The sequence below is a fragment of the Metopolophium dirhodum genome, chromosome 2 (genome assembly GCF_019925205.1).
Source record: "Metopolophium dirhodum isolate CAU chromosome 2, ASM1992520v1, whole genome shotgun sequence".
NCBI lineage: Eukaryota > Metazoa > Arthropoda > Insecta > Hemiptera > Aphididae > Metopolophium > Metopolophium dirhodum.
In genome coordinates this window covers 4884852-4904191 of record NC_083561.1, presented here as the reverse complement: position 1 = coordinate 4904191, position 19340 = coordinate 4884852, and the positions used below count along the sequence as shown (strand labels likewise).

Sequence of the window (19340 nt, the reverse complement as noted above, 5' to 3'; positions counted from 1 at the left end):
TTGAACATTTTAATACTATAAACATATACAGCAATAAAGTCAATCAAAACGTAATTTGTTATCAATATTTTAAATTTCTATGGAAAATTGTTATTACAGTATAGTGTAAAACGAAATAAATCATTACAGCATTATAAAAGCGGTAGCATGGAATTTAAAAAAATGTTTAAATGCATAAAGCAGTACAGTTGTTACAATATTTTCCAAAAACATAATATTAGAAAATCGTTTTTTGATCAATTATATTGAGCATCTTTCATATTTTGTATCCGTGCATTTTATTGGTTCGGTGCGCAAGAGAATATTTATAAATGCATGTTTGATTGTTTTAGAGCGCATATAAAATTCCTTATTCTATGTTTTATAATAATATTGCAAATTTCGATTTAGTTTCAAACATCAGTTTATGTAGATCGGTTGTAGATATATACGCGTCATATCTGCTCAATGCTTTAATGTGTTTATTTTATTAAAGATATTATAATATAGAGGATGAAATCCTAGGCGAATTATTCTTTTTTTTTTATGTAGCATTAAAAAAACAACAATTTACGGCGAGAGGTTTTAAGTTCACCCGCCGAGTTTAATCAATACCACGCGCTTTTACTTCCGTTTAATATAAAGCTTTCGCCGTATATTCATTTATTCCAGCTTTTATTTTTAATCTCAATTTGAATGAAAAAAAAAACAAATAGGTACTGACGTGGTAGTATTTTAAGGATTTTCCTACTCTTTGGTCGCTTCGGTTCTCGACCAATGATGTATTGTTATTTAGATTTTAAAATAAACGATAAATCATTTTAAAATGCTGGTACGTATTGATACGTAGTATAGAAGTATTTATTTTTTTTATACAGAAATGTAAAATCCAAAACAACAAATTACATTAAAATAAATGTATGAATGACAAATATCTATTGTTTTATATTCCTGATTTAATAAAAATCTAATACACTCGCATATCATCGAAAATTCAACATACTCGGATAGGCGATAGGACAAAAATGTGAATTTAACATATTAAAGTGGCAAAGGGCACAATATGGCGAAGTCGTGTGTTCAATTCTCATAACTAACCTGTATTCAAAATGGTCAAGAATACATTTTTTTAACATTTTTAGAATAGTCATTTGTCATAAAAACATGGGCTGTTATTTCAATAACAGTAAAACTTCTAAAAAATTACTATACAAAAAAATAATTAACTGTAGAAATAAATTATTTTAGGAAATATAGTTATGTAGTATTTCCTACCTAATTATTGTATTTATTGTTTATTGGTATGTAAATATTCGCTCTACAAATAAAAAAGTGAGTGCTGTCATCGGTAGAAACGAAGTTTCTTTTCCAACAAATATCATAGATTACAAATACATTTTAGCGGAACCATTCAAATAAAAAGTAAATATCAATAAGTGAATGTGAAAAATAAATGAACATGAAAATTATTATTATTACTATTTGATTACTATTATATGTTTTAATCATATTCAATAATCGAGATTACAGGCCTGTGATAACTGAAATATGATAATATAATGTATGTTTGTGATCTAATTTTTTCCAAATATCTTGAAAATACTGCATCGATAGTGGTGTCACCTCTCGTTGTAGATTCCGCTGGACTGTTCATCATGTGTAAATCGAATGTGCCCATAGGGAAAGTTTTAAAAGTTTCCAATTTCTTATCATTAAAACTGATGGTCACCAAATTGTTATAATTATTATAAATGCATAATATGCAGATCTCATTACGCTGTTTCAGATCCTCGCGTTATACCCGTTTTCTATTACCCAGTCTCTACCAAACGCGACGCACAAAAAAAAAACGTTATCACGGCAAAGCACGACTGTATATAATAGGGATATATGCAACAGTCAGATTATTCTACGAAAACAATTTCATGAAATAAAAATGTTTACGCGTCATATGCAAGGAGATTATAATATTATGTATAATATAAGATGTAACCAAAAGCTTATGTTTTCTAAGGACCGTGGTATAGATTTCAGTGTCTGGTTGTGCATGGAATATAATATACGCGTGATATACGCGCCCAGCGCTTTTGAGGATTTCCTGTTTCCAATTTTTCGACCGAATTCCCACTTTACCGCGGCCCGCCCCGCTGGACGGATAAAGGTTGCTAACCAACGCTTCAACAGCGGTCTAAAACTTTCGGTGCAGGCGTGACAAAAAATATATATTACCTACGTACAGTTCAATACTTATATATATATATATTATATACTCATGACATACATATTTTATTAATTATAATATCAATAAACGCAAGATATTTATAATCAATCTATCGCGGACCGTCACTACAACTTACCACTCCCGCCTTTTTTTTTTTTTTGTTCGATCGATCTAATAACGCGATAATATTTCTGAAAACTGATCTGAATTCGTTAGAATGTCTATTTGAGATCGATCGGTCCACATTTTAAGATTTCTGATTAAAATTCTGAATAAATCCCGAATAGTCAACGTTTAAAAATTCCGAAATTTACAAATATTCAAGCCAAAATTTAGAAGTTGGGGGGGGGGAGTGAAATTGGAAAAAGTGGAATGACCGATCTCAAGTAGACATAATGACGAATTCAAATCTGTTTTAAAAAGTATTATCGCATTACTATATCGATCAGTATGATGAAATACGAATTGGATGTTTTGGCTAAAATAACTGTTTAATATATGTATATTATAAATTATAGTATTTCGTCAGGAACGTTTTTTTCCCGGCTAGCCCCGCATCGTGCCATAAAAAACTTCGTTTCAAAAATTAATTTTATTTTAATAAAAACTTGTGTAGTAGATTTTCACGTTTACGTAAACGTGAACAATATATTTACCTATATATTTTTATCACATTGCATTCTTTTGTTTTTTTTTTTTAGAAATTTCCGCAAGATTACATTACCCAAGTTTACCATGAAAATGCTAGCTCACATATTGTTATTGCTAAATCTTAGGCACCCTGTACACCTAAATCGTAAAACGTAGGCATGCCACGAATGCGAGAATCGGGTATTCTTCCAACGACGTAATATAAGTGACAACATAACAAGTAGATTTGTGAAAGAAGATGTGTTCATTGCACGCATTCTTCTGATACAAAGAGACGTGTTTTCCGATTTTAACCAATTGCTGCACCACGCCACTTCAATTTTAAAACCACTGAAAATGCGAAAGGCACGACAACGGTCGCTTTTTGTAGCGGCCATTGAATTGAGAAACACGCGTGTTATTTATCACAGGGTGGCCTTGCCAAAAAACTTGTACATTTTTACCTCAAAGATAACACTAACAAATAACTACAATACACATTGTATGTGTATTATATACGCTTTAAGTTAAGTGTTAGTATAACAGAACAGTTTGATCAAATTATACGATACAAATTATAATATTATACAAATTGAATGAATGCAAATTATTAATATTGTTTTTAAAACTAAATTGTTTGATTTCAAGGCTATCACAAATTAATATATTTTGTTAAATTTCACATAAACAGAAGCCGTATTGAATCATAAAAATTATTATACCTACGCCCAATTTTTTTATCGAATATGATAATAATTTACATGTTAAAATTATTAATGATTTATTGGAAGGAAAATATACGCATAATTTACGTCATTATATACGTTATAGATATAGTAAATAATAAATATTGATACATATTAATTAATAGGATTGAAGGTTATGTATTATTTTATGGTTGTGAAAGAGATGATATTATCAACAAATAAATTTGATTTTTTCATTTTTTGATTTGAGTGGTTTATTATATAAATTATACGATATTTTAGTATAATACTATTGCTACATTCAAGATTAGAATGACAAATAGTGCTTTTCGAATTTTTCGAAACCTAACGATTAAAAAGGTAACAGTGAATAAATTAAAATTGTATCATATTATTATGTATACGCATAGCTATTACTAAAATTAACGGTTGATGGAAATACAAAGTATTGCATATTATTATTTTATATATATTATTAACTACCAATACAAAAATAACCACAGTCATACATTTTGTTTAAAATACATTACATTTTACTTTTTCCGTGACTTTGCAAAGTTTTTTTTACAATTTTATTTTATTTTATTTTAATTTAATTTTAGCATACAATACGGGCGTGAGCCCTATTTACATTTAATATTAATACAAATAATTACAATAGTGGGATATAACAGTGCAGTTTAATGATACATAAATAGGTATTTGATTAGGTTTGTGAGATGGTAATGGAGGGGTCTGAATTAGCAATAGACATACAGCGCCGAAGTGGTTCGTTTAAACCATAATTAGTGGAGGAGGTAGGTAAATTGTATATAACTAAACAATTGTATGAAAAATTACCAGTTTATTTTAGAAACAAGTGAAACAACAACCTCGAAGTAATAAGCATCAATGCATCATCTTTGTTTAATTTTCAATTGATCGACAAGACAAGATATAAATAACATACTATAAAGTCAATATTATTATCTTATAGACTGCATTGTGACTTATAAATTAGGTATGGACAATATGTTTTAAAAAATAGGCGTAAGAATAAAACTTTTATATTATATTATCTACTTACTATTTTTTATTATTAGAATACTGTCTGTCGACCGTGTTGTCTGTATTATTTTAAGTAGCATTTTGTAGTAGGAATAGATTATGATTACCTATACATTTAAAGGTTTCTAAATGTTGATATTTGACATAATATTATATCCATTATATTCGTCTAAAAAGTAAGAACGTTTGCAATTATTATAGATTCCGGTATTTTGTGTATGTATATTGCTTTGATCCTGGTTGAGAGATTGCAACGTTCAGTGTAAGTTGGGTTTATTCGTTATTCTGGCCGTTTATTTTTGTTTTCGTCATTGTTTTAATAATAATTTATTGTTCATGTCCTCTTAAGTTGCACTTTACCACCTGCGCTGTCGTGTGTTCCCAATACCCACCAACGCCTCTTCCCTTTCACCCATTTTTGCTCAATCACACGCAATTATTAATTATTTAATATTGTTATAATCATATATTATGGCACCGGCAGTCCACTAAGTTTTCAACGGAAGACGATCGACTCACGCCACGCCGTCTGTTCCGTTCGATTGTTTACGAGCTCTTTCTCTTTGCTCCTCACTGTCCACGAATATACTCCGACAGTCCGGCATATTAAATTTCTGTTTTGTAATGGAATAGTATTACCGGCAAAGATCTTTTACGGTGATGTCAGTAAGGCATGACAACGGTTCGACGAATGTTTTGTGCCTTGATTGATCTATGTAGGTATATATTGTACGTTATATAATAACAATAAATTACTATACTACTACTTACTATATTTTGAATATCTAGGTGGATATTTGAAAGTATGGAGTGAGCGAAAGAACAAAACAAAAGTCGCTGGGCGGGTCTTTTTATCCCGTTGTCCTCATTATATATTATTATATTAATAAATATATATTTTTTTGTCTCTGTCTTATGATTTTTTTCTCTGTCCAAGTTCATACCCGTTTGGCTTTTTTGGCATAAAATTAATTATTTTCTTATTTAATAAATGTTATTTTTCTTTGTGAGTAATTTTATTTGTATTATTACTATTATAAATTATTATATAATTATTTCCTGTAATATGTTCCAAACGTTGACACTTATAAAAATTCCACAACGCAGCAGCCCTTTAAGGCTCAGCTAGTTGGCAAACTTGCAGTCAAAAACGAACACGGAACGCAGACATTTTGGCAGATAATCGAAAGATCACAAGATTCTGAGAGGTTCTGGATATTCCGAAAAATGTTCTTCACTTCTTTTCGTATGCCCGATAATTAGTTAGGATGAGCTTAACTTTGATAGAGGAATATCGCAGCTGATACATGGGAGATTCCACTCTTTACTTTAGGTATTGATGAGAGAATAAGAAGGCATACTGTGATAAGGTTGTCCGCATAGAGCTCTCGTATTGCTATACTAACAATTATTGTTTTTAATGTGGATATGAATAGTTTATTTTAAAAGTAATTATCATATTATTATAATATATATCAAATATATTAAATTATTAACACATCAATATTATATATAGCTTTCGCAAGGTTCATTGCTTTGATCAAGGGAGAAAAGTGGTTAGCAAACCTCTACTTTATCCAGTTTGAATTTTTGATCGTACAATAACATAATAAATTATAGTATTAATATTGATTTTAAATGACAACATAGTAACTTAGTACCTTAGTAGATGTAGAATATTATTTCTAATAAAATAAGGTTAACACAAAATAGACTTGTATTAAATTTTAACATTTGCTACTAAACACTGCCAATATACAGTGAATAAAGCAAAAAAAAAAATTTACCCCGGACATAATTTTAAAAAAAATGGTTTAGTCTTTAATTACATTTTAACTGTATGTACATTGTACACTATTCATATAATATAAAGTAGATTAATTTAACGGTGGGAAAGGAATATTTTAATAAAATAGTGGTATAAATAGTCCATAATTTGCACGCTTTACAAGTTTAAATTTATTATTGCATTTTTTTACATACCATAATATATTTTTACTATTTAAAAAAAATATGAGTTTCATAAAGCTTTAAGTAAACCATTACAATTTGAGTCATTAATATAATTATTCATTAAGTCCCGATTATTTCTAATATTTCACATTTATAATTTAAAATATATACCTAGATTGTCATGTATAAATAATAATAATTTTTTTTCATTGGTATCAAATTGTTTTTTTCTATGATGATTTTCAAATATATAAAACCCAACTATTTATCTTATAATTCATTTTCACAAATAATTTTTAAAAATACATTTTTGTAATTTGTCAATTTTAATATTTATAATGATTTTGAGATTTCATATATATACCCTACCTACCATGGATAAATATTATGTATTGGTAGCCTTTGTTTATAGCTCCATTTGATATGTACATTATTACAGAAAAAATAATTATACAATTTATTTGAGTTCTACAATATTTTTGGGCCCTCTCTTAACAAATAATAATATGTACATAATTAATCAGTGTTATATAATTACTATAGTACCTACCAAGTTATATATTTCCTTAGATCTAATATCTATTTCTAAGATAATTGCAATGTTTATTTATTATTTGCAGGACTTTATTGTCAATAATATCTATTGCAGTTATAATCATAATAATTTAAAATTTTTACGTTTTACTTTTTTTTTTTATCACATACTTATTTTAGAATTAAATTTTATTCCAGTAACATCAGTTAAAGAACAGCTCCTCTATGCTCTGAGACTTAAACATTTTAGGGCCTCCATTATAAAATGTCGGAGGGGCAATCCGCGTGCGCACGCCTATGATTATAAGTTATAACATTATGTACATTGTACAATGTACACGATTACACGAGTACGTAGTATATACACTGATAAAAACTACACTAACACTAAACACTTTAAAATATTTAATAAGTCCTAAAATAAGTTGCTTATTAATATATATGTATTTATATTAGGTATACGTCATATAATATCATACATATAGTCATACAATGGTTGACAGTATAAATAATTTTATAAACGAAGGAAATATGTTATCGTGGTTATACTTATAATTTAAATTGTATTCAAGAACACAGGATATTTTCACAATTCTTATTAGAATTATCCTGATATATAAGAGGTTAGGTTATGTTTAGTTGAAAACATTCATATTAATTAAAATCCCACAACTCTATTGCTATTCACTATTGACATGTAAAAGCCAAAAAGGACATTCATTGTTTTATAAAAATCCAAATGAATTTTCACATATATTTTCAATCCACTGAGCACAATGTCATAATGTCCTCGGGAATATTTAGAATTTCAGTATAATATTATTATTGAACGAGACATTTCCGATAATAAATTGATAACGAGATGCAAGTACTATAGCTAGATCCCAGAGGATGTAAATTTAGGATTTTGTTTAATATTTTAATAATGATTTTAAAATGTATAAGTTTTAAGCACACTTTTAATTGTATCAATATTTTTCGTATTTAAATTACTGACATTTGTATAAATGTATAGTGCTTTTGTACGTTTAATTTAAAACGAATAAATACAATTCGTTACATTTATTGACATTTATTATGTTAGGTACGGTATTATATAAAATGCATTTAACTATTGTCTGTTTATTAAAAATTAAAACAGTAAATAGTTTGAAATATCTGCCAGGCTAAATTAAATTATAAATGTATATTTTCATTCTTAAATTAATTTTAAATTTAAATTAATCATAATCTTATGTTGAAAGCTTAAAATATATTATAATATGGTATTATAAAATATCATATTTTGTTTAATTGTGTTATTATTGTTCATTGTTATGACTTCTCTGAGGAAATGCTACTTTTATTTAATAACTAATTAGTGTAACTTAAAAAAAAATAAATAAAACGGTTATCGAAATGCATTCAAATTTAGTTAGTAAATGAATAAGACATTGTACCTACTTATTGACTATTGTTTATTTTTTCAGTGAGATTTCTCGTAGAGTTGAAAAGATATATAATATATATACCTATATTATAATTTATAATATGAATTATTTAAAAATATATATTTTTTTTATTTTTAATCACGAATTTATACAATTTATACATAACAAAAAAATATAATAAGCATAATAATGGATGTTTTTTTAAAATAACATTGATGTAGCAGCTCGAGTGACTTAAGGGAAGAACTAACCAATGAAGGCACTTTGGCGTGAATTTACAAATTATTTAGGTTTTTGTGTGTTTAATTTATAAGATCTCGGGGACATTTTCGCTTGAATCTCCTGGGGGATGTGTAGATCTGTGTGAAGGATATGTGGTTTGAGAATAAGGAGGAGCATATTGGTTATGAGTCTGATGATTTTTGATCTGAACATTTATATTTCTTGTATATTCGATATTTTGGCAACGCCTCAGACCTGTATACCGTATAACCATATGGGCTTAAGAAGAAGATTATATATGAGAATTTTGGTTTTGAGGGATAGTTTTGAGTGCTTACCGAGGATGGGCTCAACGGTAGAGCCGCTTGTTTAATTTTAATTTTGTTGTATGATTGTGTTTAGGCCATGTTAGACGTTTGTCGAAAATTAGGCCTAGGTATTTGGGTGTGTTTGGTATAGGTTTGTGGTTTATGTGTACTGGAAGATGTTGACTGTGACGATGAATTAAAAAATATAATTCAAAATTTTCCTATAGCTCTAATGTAGTTTAATCCGCCTTTTCTATACTTCCGTGTTAGTTATCACCAATAATGGTTGGTCAATACGCCCAGTATAGAGATTGTCCACTGATTCAATTCAATTTTAATAGTTTCCTATAGACAACACCGTATATTATTTAACACATAATATTATATAAGTAAAAATATTACTAAGTAGTATTAGTTATAAATAATCTATATCCTGTACCGCAATGAGCGTGAAGTGAAAAATTTAAATCCGACGACCACAAAGGGTTATTTTAGCATAGGTACCATTATAAGGTATTCCATTTTTTTAAAACTCAATCTAAATATTTAAGCATAATGGTTTATGTGACGTGGAAATCAAGGCTTTTTGCAAAAGGTGCCTATTTAGAATATCTGAAATATGATATTATGTTATTTATAACATATAAAGAATTAAATTTAAATTATTACTTTTTTTAAGATCAATCTTTTTGAAATTAAAATCAATAAAACTTACGATTCAAATTTTAATTAAAAATGTATCTGATTTAAAAAATGTATTTTCTGATTATTTTAACCATATTTATTAAAAATAAAAATAATTTTTTTTATCTTTATAAATAAAAATGTAGTTTGAATATATGTCAACTATTTATCAAACTATTATAATAAGTAAATTTAAATTTAATTAAATCCTAAATATATTTAACTATAATAAATCATAAAGTGTTTTATCTTTTCAAACTATATTACATTTACGTAATATATGACACGAATATTTTAACACATTTAATCTAAAAATTATAGAATGCTAAAAAAATTAATAAGATTGGCTTCATAAGATTGGCGGTATTAATTTTAATTTACATGCATATACCGAAAGTCATATATGGGCTATGTGCACTACGAGAATTTAATAATTTAAAGATGTCGTGATGGGCTAATGTAAATTCCATTATCCCACTATTTTAAATTAGTAATATTAGTGAGCACCACCTGTAATCTGTGTAAATTATGTTTGTATAATTCTAAAATAGAATAATTTACATTAGGTAGAGCATGTTATTAATTATTTATTTTAATCTTAATGTAGTTAAACCTGATGAATGATGATGATAACTGTTTTGAATAACGTAGTCTAAAAGTTTTAATTTTTTTTATAAATCATTACATTTACTTATAACACTTAATTTTAAAATAAATTATTCTTCTTATTATTTTTGATGTGCCTATACTTCTTTTAAAAGTTCAACGTTTTTTTTTAATTTAAAATTCTAAAGTAGGATATATTGAAAATAATAACTATTCAAAATAATTTTTTGAAAATAATGTTGATAATTTACCAACATTGAATATTGAATCGATAGTTTATTATTTGTTTGAATACATTTTAAGTTTAAATATTTTGTGAATGCAACTGAAATACCTAACCTTCTTATGGTTATAATAAAACTAAAATAGTATTAGATAGGTAAAGTGTTATTTATATCCAACTGATATAAAAACATTTATTCAAAAATATAAAGTTTTTATGTAAGTACCTATCAAAATAAACTTAGAAAAGTCAGCATTTATTTTGTTCAAAGTTTAATTATATTTAATGCGTTGAAGAAAAAATGACTATATGATTATAGCATATTACAATGAAAACCAGTTTAATAAATTCCGGAAATTATATGAAATTGAAAATTGAAATATTATGTTCTCAGAACATAAAATTTAGAAACTAAATGACTGAATGATTTTATAATTCTGAATATATAAAATATATTAAGACAACACCAACAAAATCATCATACTTCTAAAACTTATTGATATATACAATCTAAGGAAACTATTGTATTATTTATATGTAACTACTAACCAATGTTTTTTTTTTGTTGCAAGCTAATAACCTAGTAGTTGATGCTGCACAATGAATAATAAATAAATAATAAATAATAATAAAATAGGTATAATCTTTCAAACTAACTTATATTTCGATGATAAATTAAATAGGTAACACCAGTTATTTAACATTATCGATTTCAGTATTGTATAAAATGCGTAATATTATATAGGTATTTGGGTAATATGGATTGAAGAAGAATATATATTGTAGAAAATGTTTTTGAAAATTTGATCGGTACAGTTAATATGGTACCTAGGTTAAGCATATAATATAATATAATGTAATAGTCTGCAGTTAGAATTAAAAATGTATTTTTATTCTTAAAAACATAGTATAGTAAAGTAAAAAGATGTACAGGTACATTAACACCCAAAACATAAACATTTAAGAATACAAATGTAATGTTTTATGTTCTCGCATTACTTTCTGTTATTCATCAAAAACGTATACACATAATGGTAGGTAATACTAATATAAACCCCAACCTACCTATATATAGGGGAATTAAATTCTGAATAGAGATTTACTAAATTACTTTTTTTAGTTTAGTATTAAAAACGGAAATTTTTTGAATTAAATTATAATTCTTCGTTTTTTCTTAACTTTTAATAAAATTGTACGTTAAAATAAAAAAAAAAAATTAAAGGAATTATTGCAATTAATAAAACCTATATACAATAGTATTATTTAATTCCATGAAAACAAAATAATAATCAGATATGGAAGTTATTCTACTCTTTCGAAACAAATATTCACTTTTGTTTTTTTCAGTTATAATAATTGGTTCATATTTTTCTGGTTCTTATTTTATGGATGAGATATATTTTGATTTTTAACAATACAATATATTACGACAATTATATTATATATTTTCAACAGAATATCACGCAATACAATCGGTATTATCCTATACAATCAATAATATCCCAAGTATTAAACATATTTAAATGACACTGTATAAACATCTTGAAATTTGGTGAAAATGTCTTAATATATAGTTCGTATTCTTAAAAAAATATTTAAGTAACGACCAATAAATAACGGTTTTACAGATAAGATGCCACGAGACATTAATTAATAATTGACATAGTATAAAATGAATACTCGCCTTAATATAATCATATCTGAAAATCGAAATCGCCCTTTGAGCTATACAGCTATATAGCTATACAGTACATTTTTTTTGCAGTTTAATGTATGTATAGAAACGCAACTGTTTATACAATCTATGCTATAAAACCTTACCCCTGTGACCCATTCAGATTAAGTAGCTTGTTCGGGTAAATTGCTCATTCGCAACAATAACCTGACCTACATATTTTCTTTTAAAATGGATAAATTATCTAGTACATTAAAACAGTATTCTGTAAATAAAAATGTTTGTTTAAGAATACACAATTCATATTTGCTATTTAAAAAATACTGACTACAAAATTATCAGTTTGTTGATATACATACACATAATATTATATCCATTGCAAAATGTTCGTATCTAATAAAATGTATTTCCATATGGAGAGAGAGAGAGCATATTTTCTTGGTAAATAGCTTTAAAATACAAAGTTCGTATTTAACTATTCAAGTATTGTTCGTATTAAGTTGTTTTTAAAACAATTTAAAATTATCAAAACTACACAGACATAATTTTTTAATAAGCATTTTGAAGTTCAAATATTGACGAAATTTGTCAATATCAATCATCAAAATTTGTAAATTATTTTGTAGTTGAAAATTCATAACATACATGTTAATACCATTAAATACACATTAAACATATATTATGATAAAATCGATTGGTTACATTGTATACATAGTTGATTTCATTGTCTTTAAACTCTGAATACCTACTTCCACAAAAAAAAATCGGACTTAGGAGTACGTATCATAATACATTTTATAGTTGAAGTTATTAGTATCTAATAATAATTTAAAATTACAAACAATGTGTAAAGATAAAAATTGTTTGCATATCGCATATTGAAATAAAAATATAAGGGTATTTCTTAAGTAAAAAAAGCATTTGTATTTTCACAAGAACTAATTGAAAATACTAGAAATGCTATCAAACATAGATAGTGATCTTTATACTTGTCTAATGCTTACAAATACTAATTTAAATTATATGGCATTCGCATAATATATTAGGTATACATATAAACGTGATAAAATGTATACTTTATAAGTGATTATTTTAACAGTAAACATGCTCATTACTCGAAAAGTATTAACGTTTTTTGAAAATATTGTTTTTACATGATTACAAACCAACATTTATGAAAACAATTTATATTTTCACTATTTTTATAGTATAGTTTTTTACTTTTTACTTTGATAAAAGGTAAAATATATTTTTAATTTTATATTCAATAGCAAAATATTTTTCTGGGAAAATAAAAGTAATATTTTTCAATGAGTAATCAATTATTTTAAAAAGGTATTTAAAGTTAATAGATAATCACGAGCAGCAGAGGATCAAAATTTTGCGGTTCACCTTTGTGGTATTTTACTACTCTACTCTGCTAATCAGTGTTTTAAATATTAATAACTAGAATAGGTCTCTAATTAACTGCTTGTTCGAAATTTGATTTTTATGCGTCGAAATTCCCAGAAAAAAATGTATATTCCAGTTTATATAATATATATATATATAAGTTATTTAATTTTAATATAAAACTTATATTTGCAGTAATTCTATATTTAATAAAGACATTAATGATATTGACAATTTATGGGCAAAATATATTTTTTTAATTAATCTACAAAACATATAAAATTATTATTGCAGTTATATTATAATGTTATTATATTTAAAATGTACATATTATAATTATATATTATGAATGTATTTTTATCAAAGCTTCCAAACTTTTTTTTTTAAACATTTTCGATACATATGCCGGCTTGCACGAGGAAAAATGTATTAATTAAAAAAAAAAAAATTGTTCAATAAAATGTAATGGACAAATCATGGGTCACTAAATAATGTTTAAGGGACAATTATATAGGCTATACATATAATATAGGCTCACTATTGATTCGTTCAATGTTCAGTGATTGTTCATGCAACCCCCGGCTTCGATTAATAAAAATGTTTACTGACCTTGTATTTTTCAGCTGATATTCTCCATGTGAAAAAGAAATGATGTTATCACTGGATGCGTTAGGGTACACAGTGCCAGCTCTACTGAATTAAATTCGTCATGTTTATAAACATGGGAATTCGTTCCTCAAGTTACCTGTAAATAGTAAAAATTACAAAATAATTTTTAATCATAAATAGAATACTTAATATAAGAAATAAATGCAAGTAAGTTAGTTCAATAATGATAATAATATTATTAGGTATATTTTTATAATTTTTAATAGTTAACTATTTAATTATTTGTTTTGCTTTTAAAACATTATACCTAGCCAAAAGTATCTCCAATGATTATAATGTATAAATTTGTATTTGTAAATAATATAACCCTAACAGGAAATCTACGTTTTATATACGTTAGGTTATTTGTGAAAAATGTATGGACATTTTTTAAAAATATTTTTGGAATGCAAAGTAATTATTTTGAACACGTTTTAAAAATGTATTTAATATTAAATTAAATATTAATGTTTTCTAATTAGTTTTAAAAATTATTACAGTCCGGTGGCTGTACAATAGGTTTTATGAAACGTTTTCACCAACTAAATTTAAAATATTTGAAACATTTTTAAAACGTACTTTTGGTGTGAGCGATGTAGATATCAGTGTATCTCAATAAAATATAAATACATTTACAATTGAATTTCTGTCCGATTCAAACACCACTTTAAATTTTTATTTTATAGAACATGATATGAATGATGTAACATTTCAAGTGAATAACTGCCTTTGACCAAGTAATTTATATGTTTATTTATATATAAAAAAAGAGCAAGATAAGGTACAAAACCACGTATTTGATAAATGTTTCGTTTCGATAAACTATATACAGAATTATTAATATTAATTTTAAAGCAAATGATAAATTATAACTATTCTTGTATTCATACCTATTATGTGTATTAAACAAAACTCTTTGATATATTTTTTAGTTGTGTTTTTATAATAGTGACTTACTAACATTAGAAGCCTACCACCACCAATAACATGTGACTAAAATTAAGATTAAGTATCATCCATAAAGTTAATATAATTTCTCATTAGTGAATATAGCGAACACATAATATATTCACAAGAACGGTTGTACTAGTACAAATATAAAAATAACGTAGTCACCTCTGGAAAGAAATTCAACATGACATGAAAAACTTAGCTGTACTTAGTTGTCACAAAACATATACCTACTTACATTATGGTTACATAATATATATAATATATATTATTTTATACTCATTCAATTATGTATAAATAATAATTTAGAGGGGCCTGCAGTTACATCCTTTAATATTTCAGCTGTCAGACGTATTTTCCATTGTATGACAATTTTAAGCGATTTTCATTAATGTTAGTGTATATGGCATATGTATACAATATCGGAAAAATTAAAAATTTGTCCCAAACATATATGACGTATAAATAATAAAAGTACCTACCCGAAATATGGTCAGCACTCAGCATCGACCCTTCAAACGGTGGCTCCACTTGAGTTAATTATAAAGCAATAACTTTGAAACTTTCTGTATAAAGTATCCCAAAGTTGTAAGTACTATTGTTGTACTAATAGTAATTATAATTCTTTCAACAATTTATGAAATATTATCCAACAAAAATAGAACTTTTTTTTTGTTAGAAGATTTTAGAGAGGAAACATTTTTAAAAATAATAGCATTCGATTGAATTCGTATGTTATGTTCCTAAAAGTGATATTCAATCATTTCTGGTGGTTAAAACACGGAGTTTATGTTTCCTAACAATAAATTACTATCAAACTACATTTCTATTACAACAAATTACAGAATAAATATATGTAGAAAATATAGAAAAGATAAATACGTACATGGATTTTAGCTTACTAATTGAACATATTTTAGAACTTTTCATCATCTATTATTATTTAGGTATAATATAACATAATTTATAATTAAGACTGCATTTTTCTTGACGTATAACTCGAACATTGGGGTCATCCAGAAACGAGCAACCGAAGAAATGCTTAGAACATAATAGGTATAATAGATTCATTAATATTGGTCGAAAACTAAATTGTGTTCATTTCACCACACTACACCCAATTAATATTATGTGACGTATTGTGTATGATAAAAATGTATTAAGACTGAGAAAGTAGCTTATTAATTAATAAATAATAACAATATTTAAATTGTACTTACATGTACAATGTGATGTGTAATATGTGTGATGATAATATAAATATGTAATGGTATCTCAGTATCCATGCAATCTAATATTTCCTTTAATTTTAGCTAATACATTTTAGATAGTTATTAGTTATTAGGTATCCATATCAGCGGTGCCTATTTATAACATTATCGTATATGGATTAAAATCTAGTATAGTTGTTATGTGAATAAACTACATTTTAGAAACAAATTTTACCAATTTCAAAACTAGTAGGCACAGGTATTGTAATGTTTCTCAAAATTCAGTTTCTTATATTAACAGTGAACCTAATTTACAGAAGTACGACTTTTTTTAAATTCAGACAATAATGATGCTTATAGGTACTATTTAATATTTATTAACCTAATAGTAATAGTCTTAAAAAAAACTTTTGTCCTATTAAATTATAAAACGGTTTATATAATGCAATATTACAAAACTTAAACAAATATTTTAGTTTCGGAGTAGCAAAATTGTAATTGAAACAATTTATTTTATATTCTAAAAAAAACATTACTAGAAGAATATTTTTTCAAATTATTTTTCATAACACAGTTCATGGGAAATTACACTCAATAAAATTACTAATTGCACAAGTAAAATTCTCTTAATAAATTAAGTTTTGCCGGTTTTCTAATAATGACTGCAAAAAAATTATGTTTATTTTATTGTTTTAAATAGTTTTTCAAAATATAATCATACCGAAATCAATTGAAAGTGATGATTTTTCAATAAATCAATGAAAATAAAAATAAATATGAACATATGAATGATTTATAAAATCATAATATTATGGTTTGAAATTTGAATCTCAGGAGTACAGTCAAATAGTTAACTTATCATATAATTACCGAATTGTATCACTTCATAAAGTGTATTTAATTGTTCTTGTCATCACGTCCCCACGATACAATTAAATAAAACCTACACACACATGTAATTATATTGTATATTTAAGACGCCGTCTCACAAATTTTTACTGAACAAAACATAAATTATTTATTTATAATTTATTATAATTGATAAATATTATAGGTATTTACGTTTATTTTATTATTTAACCGTTCAATTAAAACTTTTTTGTCTTATAAAAATAAAAATGTATGGGTAACTTCATTATATTATGTAGGTTAGTAGGTAAGTACCATTAAATTGTTCGATTTTAAACAAGAAAATTAAAAAAAAATTTTACATCTAATATTATTTTATATATTATATTAGCTATTTATTCAGATTAAAAGTACCATTATACAAAGTTTGTGATTGTAATAAGTGAATACAATTCTGATTACAATGGAATACGTTTAAATTAATTATTAACTTCCACCAAAATTGTTCAGAAATTAATTAATTTAATATATTTGTTTATAAATCAGTTTATCATTTAGTGAGTTGTATAAAATGTCACATCTTGTCATAACTAATATTAGTATTATTAATGTAGGTACAGTATACACATTACACACACGTTTTTTTGTACATTGATATGCTTAGAATTGAAATACGTGTTTATTGTTTAATATAATAAGGGTACCGTTTTATCATAAGATAAAAATATTTATAACATTATTAAAGTTATATTCAAATAAATAAAGGATCAATTATTTTATATTACTGCATATAAACTACAAAATAATTTAGAACATAATATTAAAATCATAATTTTTAATGAATTAAAAACACTTTTTTTAATTGACAAATATCTACCTATTTAGTTTAAAAATATATGTTGAAATTGTGCATATATTGTTTTAGATATAACAGTGGTACCTATGTAGTTAATTTGTTGATAAGTAACTGCATACAATTGGATCAGCGAAAATACTAGCAAAACTCTGAATGGTCTTGATTTATTCACATATATTTAGAAAAGTACATTGAAAGCATTATTTATTGATTTATAATAGTAGGTACCAAAAACGTATACCATGGTGTAAAGTTTGAAAAAAATCTTTGGGGTATAACTAAATGAATATTCATAATGTAAATATTAGTACATAATAATTTAAATAAATAGGTATGTAATACTTTAAAATATATGAGTTAAATATATTTTAAAGTTATATATATTGAGGTTTGTTTTAATTGCTATTAGATCAACTAAATAACGAAGATGATGTACCTACCTAAAAAAAGACCTATGAAATCAATAATATAATTGGGTTGATTATATAATTATTACTAAACTGAAAATTCTCTTTGCTTCTGATGGAATTTTGTTTTAGCAAGGTTACTGTACCTAGAGTACTACGTTACGCCGAGTTATAACTTATAAGTGTTTGACTTTTGATGTCTGTATAAATCCGAATACAATGTAAAAGTCTTATTTCATTAGGTAAATTAATAGTTATCGCTAGGTAACTACCGTCAGGTAACTAAAATCAGTTATTTTTAAAAACGATATGACTGATATTTTCATGATTATTATTTCCATGGATACTCCCACTCTAACCATTACATACTGTGTGTACCGGAAGTTGTAATATTGCTTGTCATATTATTAACCGTAGTCGATGTATACCTACGATACCATTTAATTTAAATTTTATTTGGCAAAATGTATTCTATAATAAACGGTCAGTTGTAATGTATCCCGTTCATGATTGTAATAAACGTAATTTGCTGAATTACCATTTTAGATTATGCAATAGATTACTCTACATATATAGATTTCTATTATGCAATTAAAAATATGATTTATAACTTAAAATACTTAAGCTTAAAACTTTAATGAACTTTATAATATAGGAATTATTAGAGATTTTATTTTTATGATATTAACTAAACTTAAAACATATGAGAATTTCATTATATATTTATTATGAACGTATTCTAATAAGATGCAACAAAATGTGATGTTCTTTAAAACGAGTTTTGCATTTTTAATTTCAATTAAATTT

At 25.5% G+C, this 19340-nt stretch overlaps 1 protein-coding gene across 2 annotated transcripts in view; it reads right to left on the bottom strand.

Annotated features, from left to right (window-relative positions):
• The window catches only part of LOC132939979 (inactive rhomboid protein 1), a 73348-nt gene that overhangs the window by 31961 nt on the left and 22047 nt on the right, over positions 1-19340 (bottom strand). For both annotated transcript variants that reach the window (XM_061007432.1, XM_061007433.1), the window contains exon 2: positions 14221-14356. The gene's annotated coding sequence lies outside the window, so the exon portion shown is untranslated. The remainder of the gene's footprint in view (positions 1-14220; positions 14357-19340) is intronic.